This window comes from Tupaia chinensis, unplaced genomic scaffold (assembly GCF_000334495.1).
Source record: "Tupaia chinensis unplaced genomic scaffold, TupChi_1.0 Scaffold000279_1, whole genome shotgun sequence".
Classification (NCBI taxonomy): Eukaryota; Metazoa; Chordata; class Mammalia; order Scandentia; family Tupaiidae; genus Tupaia; species Tupaia belangeri.
The window spans coordinates 429,634-438,787 of record NW_006159762.1 but is presented as its reverse complement, the minus strand read 5'-3'; positions in this window follow the sequence as shown (position 1 = coordinate 438,787).

The window sequence follows — 9,154 nt, the reverse complement described above, 5'->3', positions numbered from 1 at the left end:
AGAGTTTTTATAGTTTGAGCTCTTACATGCAGATTTTTAAAATCTATTTTCAGTGAATTTTTGCATGTGATATAAGCTAAGGGTTTAGCTTAATTCTTTTGCATGTGGATATTCGGTTTTCCCAGCATTGGTGAAAAGACTATTCCCATTGAATGGTCTTGACACTCTTGAAAATCACTTGACATGTATTTAAGGGTTTATTTCTGGTTTCTCAATTCTGTTCCATTGGTCTATATGTATGTCCTGATGCCGATACTATATCACTTTCATTATTTTGTTGTAAGTTTTGAAATCAGGAAGGGTGAGACTCAAACTTTATAAAGGTTTTTACCACTGGATATGTGTACTTGCTAGAGAGAGACAGAGAGAGACAATGAGAGAGAAAGTGAGAAATCACCTTCCAGGGGGTATGGCCATGCGGCAGTCCCTTCTCCATTCTCCTCCTGAGATTCTGGGCATGCACACATACACATTCTTGGTGTGATTTTCAGGTTGCCAGGTCCAGGACTCAAATTGGGATCGGCCATGTGGGAGTCCAGCATTTTAACCACCATGCCACCTGCTGCCTCCCTCCTCCCCCCATTCTGTTCATTTTATAGATTGTTTTGGTTATTTGAGGTCCCTTGACATTCCATATGAACTGAGGGTGGGTTTTCCTACTTCTAGGGAAAAAAACACCATTAGGATTTTGACAGGAGTTATTTTAAATGTATGGATCACATTGGGCAGTTTTGACATCTTAACAGTTTTAAGTCTTCCAATTCATAAACACTGAATGCCTTGTTTTATTTATTGGTGTCTTTAATAAGTCTTCCAATTCATAAACACTGAATGCCTCGTTTTATTTATTGGTGTCTTTCATTTCTTTTAGCAACATTTTCTAGTTTTCAGTGTACGTGTCTCTTTCTTCTTTGGTTAAATTTATTCCTAAATATTTTATTCTTTTTAATGCTATTGTAAATGGGATTATTCTATTAATTTCCTTTTCAGACTGTTTGTTGTTGCTGTATAGAAACGACTGACTGTTGTGTATTAATTTTGTGTCCTGCAACTTTTCCAAATTTGTTTAGTTCTTTTTTTTTTGAGTTTGACAAATTTATTGGTATTTTAGTAATGATATTCATCTCAGTTGTTTTTCTCTTCCACGTTGATCTTAGGTTAATATTTCATTTGAGTCAAGAAAAGAATGTAAGAGAGAGATGTTATCTGAGCACACAATAGAATGGACAAAAATGTAGTTTGCCTACATAAAAATTAAAGTTAAATTCATGTATCTTGATATAATTAAATCATGTCAGAACTAATAGTTCTGGGAACCAGCAGTTAGAGTAATGGCTATGTCGCTGGACTCCCACGTAGTCGACCGCGGTTCGAGTCCCGGACCCGGTGGCTTAAACTCACACCGGGCGCGTGTGTGTGTGTGCCCAAGATCCCAAGAGGAGAATGGAGGAGAAGGGATTGTGGTGTGACCATCCCCCCTGGGGGGTGATTTCTCGCTTTCTGTCTCTCTGTATCTCTCTTTCTTTCTGGAGAGTGCACGTTCCCTATAGCAAAAACCTCTCAAAAAAAAAAAAAGAAAAGAAAAGATCCTCACTCTTCACCAGTAATGGATAAAACACAAAAGACTGCAGAAATATCAGAAAAAGAATTCAGAATATTTATTGTGACAATATTCAACAAGATGCAAAAGGAAACAGAGAACCAATCGCAGGAGATGAGAAAAATCCTTTCATGACATGGAGGAGAAAGCCCATAAAGAGACTGACACACTGAAAAAGAATGAAACAGAACTTTTACAGATAAAGAATACATTTGAGAGGGACCAGCAGTTAATGTAATGGCTATGTCGCGGGACTACCACATAGTCGACTGCGGTTTGTGTCCCGGACCCGGTGACTTTCTATCTCTCTTTCTCTCTCTCTCTGTCTGGTGAGTGCACATGCCCTATAGCAAAAACCTCTTAAAAAAAAAAAAAAAAAAAAAGAATACATTTGAAAAAAATCAAAACCTACCTTGAAAGTTATCAACAGCAGATTAGACCACATAGAAGAAAGAATCTCTGACCTGAAGACAATACCTCCATTTTGGGCCAAGCAAATGAAAATAATGGAATAACCATTAAAAATGAGGACAATATATGGAAAATCCTAGACACTATTAAATGGCCAAAAATATGCATAATAGGTATTCCAGAAAGTGAAGAGACAGGTAAAGGCATAGGAAACATCTTTTATAATATATCAGCTGAAAATTTTCCAAATTTAGAGGGATGTGGACATCCAAATCCAGGAGATATGAAGGACACCTAATAGATATAACATAAAAAGATCCTCTCCAAGCAATATCAGCAAAATTGGTGCAAAAATAAAGACAAAGACAAAATTATAAAATGGCAAGAGAGAATCATCAAGTTACTTAAAAAGGTTATCCCATTTCACTAACATTGGATCTCTTAGCTGAAACAATGCAGGCAAGGAAAGAATGGGAAGACATATTTAAAATGAAAGAAAGGCAATTTCAGCCAAGAGTATTATACCCATCAAGATTATCCTTCAAATGGGAAGGAGAAATACAATCATTCTCAGATAAACAAATACTGAAAGAATTCACCAAAATGAAATCAGCTCTCCAGGAAATATTTAAAGGATTACTATACCAGGAAAGCTAAAGAGAAACAAATAGAAGCAAGAGAACACAAAACAACTAGAAAAGAAGAATAAGTCCACACATATTGATAATAATATTAAATGTTGGAACTAAATTCAACAATTTAAAACATGCAGGTTTAAATACAAAGCCATCAATTATTTGAGACAGTTGTCTCCACAAATTCCAATTTATATAATTATATCCCTTACTCATTGTATAAAACTAGACAATGGAGGAAAGGTCCAAAATGTTGCAGTTGAGTCTTTCTTTGGAATAAATTTTAAAAAGAAGGCTAAAATCAAGAATTTTGTAAAGCCTATAAATCACCAAATCACTGGGTTTACCATGTTTTCACTTTTAAACATCTCTTTACATTTTTTTTTGTTTTTTGGAGAGGTTTTTGCTATAGGGTACATGCACTCACCAGAATGACAGAGAGAGATAGAGAAATCACCCCCCAGGGGGGATGACCATGCCACAATCCCTTCTTCTCCATTCTCCTCTCAAGATCTTGGGCACGCATGCATACACACCCAGCTTGAATTTAAGCCACTGGTACTGGGACTCGAACCATGGTTGACTACACGGGAGTCCAGTGACATAGCCATTACACCAACTGCTGGTCCCCCAATTTTGTTTTATCTTTGCTTTTTTCAAGAGTTTATTTCCTTATGCACCGTGCAGTACTATGGTCTTAGAAGAACTCATAGTGTGTGAGTGAAAATATTCATTTTCTATTTCTTCTTAATCAGCTATTGTTATGTACAGTTTTACCTATCCCTAACTAGACTGATGATTGATGCCCATAGATTTTTTCAGATTATAAACTCTTAGCTCCTACAGTCCTCTACATGGAAATTACTCACTTCTCTTTCATTGGTTATGTTAAGCCTATCTTTTTTGATTTATGAAATTGTTTGTTGCCTGATTTTTAATCAATATGTCTTTCTTTAGAACTGTACTTCACAGTAAAGAATGTCATAGACAATTCAGTACATACTTGCAGAATAACAACTGGAGCAGATTTAGAATGTTCACAACATAATGTGAAATGTTGAAGATGGTGAATTTTTATATCCTCGATTTGTTATTTATTTATTTAGGAGAGATTTTTGCTATAGGGTGCATGTGCTTGCTGGACAGACAGAGACAGAAAGTGAGAAATCACCTCCTGGGGGAATGGCAAGCTCTTCTCCAATCTCTTCTCCATTCTTCTTTTGGGATTTTGGGCATGCTCACTCCAGGTGTGAGTTTCAAGATGCCAGGTTTGGGACTTGAACAGTGGACTACTATGTGGAGGTCCAGTGCCTTACCACTACACAACTTGCCAACCCCAAAAGTATTTGATTTTTAATTTTATTGTCAGAGGTTGTGTGTCCTCTCCAGGAAGAGAGAGGGATGAGAGAGAGAGAGAGAGAGGGAGAGAGAGAGAGAGAGAAGAGAGAGAGAAGAGAGAGAGAGACATACCCTGTGGGGTATGGTCATACTTCTTTTCCATTCCTCCATTCTCCCAAGATTTGGGGCATGCATGCACACATTCCTAATGTGTGTTTCACATCACTGGGGGTGAGATTTGGTTGTCCATGTGGGATCTGTCTCTCTTTACCACTAGATTATACACTAGACTATGTAGCTGACCCAAGTGACTTTAATTTTTTTTAAATTGATTTATCCTTTTATTATGGCCCAGAATATGGTCTATTTTGATCAATTTTCCATGTACATTTGAAAGATATGTATTCTGTTTTTCTTCAGTAGGCTGTTCAGCATCAAATTGGTTAATAATTTCTTCTTCTTTTCCTCTTATTTCTTCCCCTTCTTCTTCATTTGTTAGAAGGAATGTGCACTTACTGGAGAAAGAGACAAAGTGAGAAAGCACTCCCTATCGGGGAGGGTCACTTCACAGTCCTTTCTCCTTCTTCTCACTCCTTTCAGGGCACACATGCACACATCCAGTGTTTTTTTCAAGCTGCCAGGTGTGGGGTTGAACCACACAGTCATTCATGTGGAATCCAGCCACTTTAACCACCACCACTGATTGATCCCTTTTCTTTCTTTCTCTCTCTTTCTCTCTTTCTCTCTCTCCCTCTCTCTCTTTCTCCTTCCTTCCTTCCTTCCTTTCTTTCTTTCTTTCTTTCTTTCTTTCTTTCTTTCTTTCTTTCTTTCTTTCTTTCTTCTTTCTTTCTTTCTTTCTCTTTCTTTCTTTCTTTCTCTTTCTTTCTTTCTTTCTTTCCTTTTTTTTTTGGAGAGGTTTTTGCTATAGGGCATGTGCACTCGCCAGAAAGAGGGAGAGACAGAGAGACAGAAAGTGAGAAATCACCCCTCAGGGCAGATGGCGATGCCACAATCCCTTCTCCTCCATTCTCCTCTCCGGATCTTGGTTACACACACACATGCACCTGGCGTGAGTTTAAGCCACTGGATCTGGGACTTGAACTGCAGTCAGCTACATGAGAGTCCAGCAACATAGCCATTTCGCCAACTGCTGGTCCTGATCCCTTTCATTTCTTTAGATATTTCTTCTGTCCCTCCTGTCTCTGCTCAATTATATGTATATTAGATTGTTTGAGATTATTCTAAAGCTTGCAGGTCCTCTGTTCATGCATCTGTCATTAGCTGGACCTCTCTTTGTCTTCTATTACCTGGATAACCCTTACTGTAATTTAGAGATCTCAACTTAGTTGTAATTTTTTAAAAAAGGTTTTCCTTATATATGGTATAATGGGACTACCACAGAGTAATTCCTCCAATGGTTGGCCCACTGGGAAAAGCCTTGTTGGAGATTTTGTCTGCCAGGTCTAGGACTCAAACTGGTTGGCCATATGGGAGTCCAGCACCCTTAACCACCATGCCACCTGTCTGCCCTATGTCCCTGGAGTTTTCTAACCTGGAAGTGGAGGAATGTTGGCTTTCAAGGCATTAGTATGGCATTACGGTTTCCAGATGTTGCATGGACCTTCTGTATAGAAATGCCTGAGAGAATGATATCAAAACAGTGAATCAAGCGAAGATGAAAATGAGAAAAGAAAGCACTGACGTTATCCAAGTAACTAGATTTAGCTGATTTTGAGATCAGTTCTACCCCTTGCTACTGCAATTCTTTCTTTCTTTCTTTCTTTTTTTTTGTTTTAGAGAAAGATTTTTGCTAAAGCGTGTGAGCTCGCAAAGAGTCAGAGAGACAGAAAGTTAGAAATCACCCCCATAGGGAGGATAGCAGGGGGAATAGTCACACTGCAATCCCTTCTCCTCCATTCTCCTCTCAGGCTTTTGGGCATGCATTCAAATGCACCCGGCATGAGTTCTAAGTCACCAGGTCTAGGACTCGAACTTTTGTTGACTATCTGAAAATCCAGAGGTGTAACCATTACGCCATCTGCTGATCCCTGTTGTTGCAATTCTAGACCCCTCCTTTAAGATGATATACATTCTGTTTTGTGTCACTTGTACTTAGAGAATACTGATAAATGGAACCAGCAGGTGGCACTGGAGTTAAGGTGCTGGAATCCCACATAATTGACCATGGCTTGAGTCCCAGTCCTGGTGTTTGAAAATCACAGTGAGCACATGTACATGCTTGCCCAAAATCCCAGGAAGAGAATGGAAAGAAGAGATTGGGGTGTGGCCATCCCTACTAGGGAGTGGATTTCTCATTTTCCCTCTCACTGTCTCTCTGGTGAGCAAACACACCCTATCACAAAAACCTTAAAAAAAAAAAAAAGAATATTGATTAATATAAACCCTTAACACAGTTTGACGTGTTTGTTGTGTCTGTGAGTCCTGGGGGCAAGCAATCCTGCTTACTTATTAATCACTGAACACATGCTGTAAAATACAGGCTATAAAACAGAGACATTTTAATCAAATATTAGTCAAATAAATAAATAAATGACACAAAGTGTCACAACTGTCATAACTAGAGAGATAGTCTATTCTGGTATAAAGGAGAGCACTAGGTAAAAGAGGTAGACAGTAGATTTTGAAGACAGTGATGTTACATTAGAGCTACTAAAAAAAATCAGCAATAATATACAGACAGCTAAGATAACTGCAGGGAAGCAAACCATTTTGGTATCTGAGTTGAGATGAAGAAAAAAAAGACTAGCTCAACATAACCTTACAGTAGAGAGGAAGGATAAGATTTGAGATTGGGATGTGAGGTTAAGGAAGTGATGTAAGGATAAGCCATTTCTTCTTTTGCTTCCGTATCTGAAGTCTCTATACATATTGATGAAGTATACAGAGTGGACTATGGCCAACACCCCATGTGGGAATTGCCTGCCTCTCTTCCTTGGTTTTCCTTTTTATGATATAGCACCTGGAAAATCCTCAAGACAAAAGAAGACTAGATTATTTCTCAGACTATCTTCTCAAAGGGATTGGATGGAAAGGGACTAGAGAGAGATGGGTTCCAAAATAAAAAACAATCCAAGGATTCTAGAAATTATTTCTCTTTCTAGTTAATTGGCCCCCAGAGAGAATATTCCCCTGATAACTTCAGAGTCACACTCCCTAAAATATCTCATTTCCCTGACTGCTATGAACAAACTCCAAATAAAGTCATATGGAGATGTGTAGCTCAATGCATTCAGCACAGCCTAATTGACATCTTAAGTAATGGTCTCCAGGAGAGATTCAGGATGCATCCTCTGGGTTGGAATCCCTGATGCCATCTATTTAGGTTTCTCAGTTTGCTCCAGCTGACAACATAGGTCCTCTGAGTTGGGAAGATGTTTCATCTCTCACGGATGGTACTCCTTTTCTCTCACGATCGTCTTACATCAGACTAAATCTGTCTTTATTGTAAGCCCCATGATTAGTGGTAATGAAATATTTATGCAGTCTTGACTGGGTAAGCCAAATTCATATTTGATTAAGTAGTGAAGGAGGTAAAAAGATAAGAAGAAAGGACCTTAAGTGGTCCAAAACAGATTTTCTTTTGACTGAATCATTGACAATTATGCTAGTATTAAGTTTAGCTTCAAGTCAGGCAATATAAATGGAAATTCCTATCGTCTAAGCTCTCTTATTGGGATAGAGGGTTGAGTAGAATATGCGCTTAGAGCCAGAGGATATTTATACATGACTCGAAGACCCAACTAGTAGAAGCTAACAACAGTCAGTCCTTACTCTGTTCTGATAAGTGTTGATGGACTCAAAGTCTGAACTCAGATGGTGAGAGCATTACAGAATCATATGCCCTGTGGCTCCAGGAGCTGCTCTGTCAGCAGGGTGATTAGCACAAACAACGATAACTGTCAGGGCAATATGTTCTGTGCCATTCCACCAGTAAATGGAAATTTCTAGAATGAGAGAAGAAGTCTAATGAGGACCTCAGAAGATGCTTCTTTTGCTCAAACCACACTGATGCACACATTGAATCGATGTGGACTATCCTGCCCTCTCCATTTCACTTCTGTACTTGTTCTGCTCACAAATCTCTGCCGATCAAATTCCAGGTAAGATAAAGTGGGGCTTGAGCTATCTAGGAAAAGTTAAACGTAGACACTGTAAACTAATCTCTTAAGTCAGAGAGTGGTATTTGGTCAGTGCACAAGGAAAGCTTTCTGAGAAGGCAGAGGATAAACAGTTACTGGAGGGCCACATATCATATGGGATATTATTTATTTATTTGGAGAGGTTTTTTTGCTATAGGGCACACGAATGTGCCAGAAAGACAGTGAGAAACAGAGAGACAGAAAGCGAGAAATCACCCCCCAGGGGGAATGGCCACACCGCAATCCCTTTTCCTCCATTCTCCTCTCAGGATCTTGGGCATGCATGCACACATGCCTGGTGTGAGTTTAAGCCACTGGGTCTGGGACTCGAACCACAGTTGACTACATGGGAGTTCAGTGACATAGCCATTACCCCAACTGCTGGTCCCTATATGGGATATTATAATGACAGTTGTATAAGGAGAAAGGAACATGAATCAGATGATGAAAACCAGTACAGAAATTTTTGGAGAATGATAGCACCAAGGAAAGAGAGTATATGCACATTGAAGTAAAAGGGAAGTGTGTGGATGTCTTGCCTATGCTGGAGTGATCCGGAGAAGTATGGGGGAGGTTGGGCTCTTAGTCTTCAAGAAGCTGAGTATGAAATAATAGTGTAAGGTGGGACCAGCAGGTGGAGTGGTGGTTAAGTCGCTGGACACTCACTCCCACATGGCCGACCAGGGTTCTAGTCCTGAATCTGGTGGCTTGCTTTCTCACTTCCTCTCTCTCTTACTCTCAACCTCTGTCTCTTGCTGGTCAAATTAAAAAATAAATGAATGAATAAATAAAATAAAATAAATAATTATTTTTAAAAAATAATAGTTTAAGGTGACAGCCAGAAAGAAGAGACCCTAGGCTGCATCAGCAGGGAAAGTGATAATAAAAAATGACCTCTTTATTACTGGCTTAATTATATCTTGAAGAATGTATTCAGTTCTGAACTCTTTTTTTCTTTGTTTTCTTTTATCTTTTGCTTATTAATTAATTTATTTTAATTTGACCAGAGA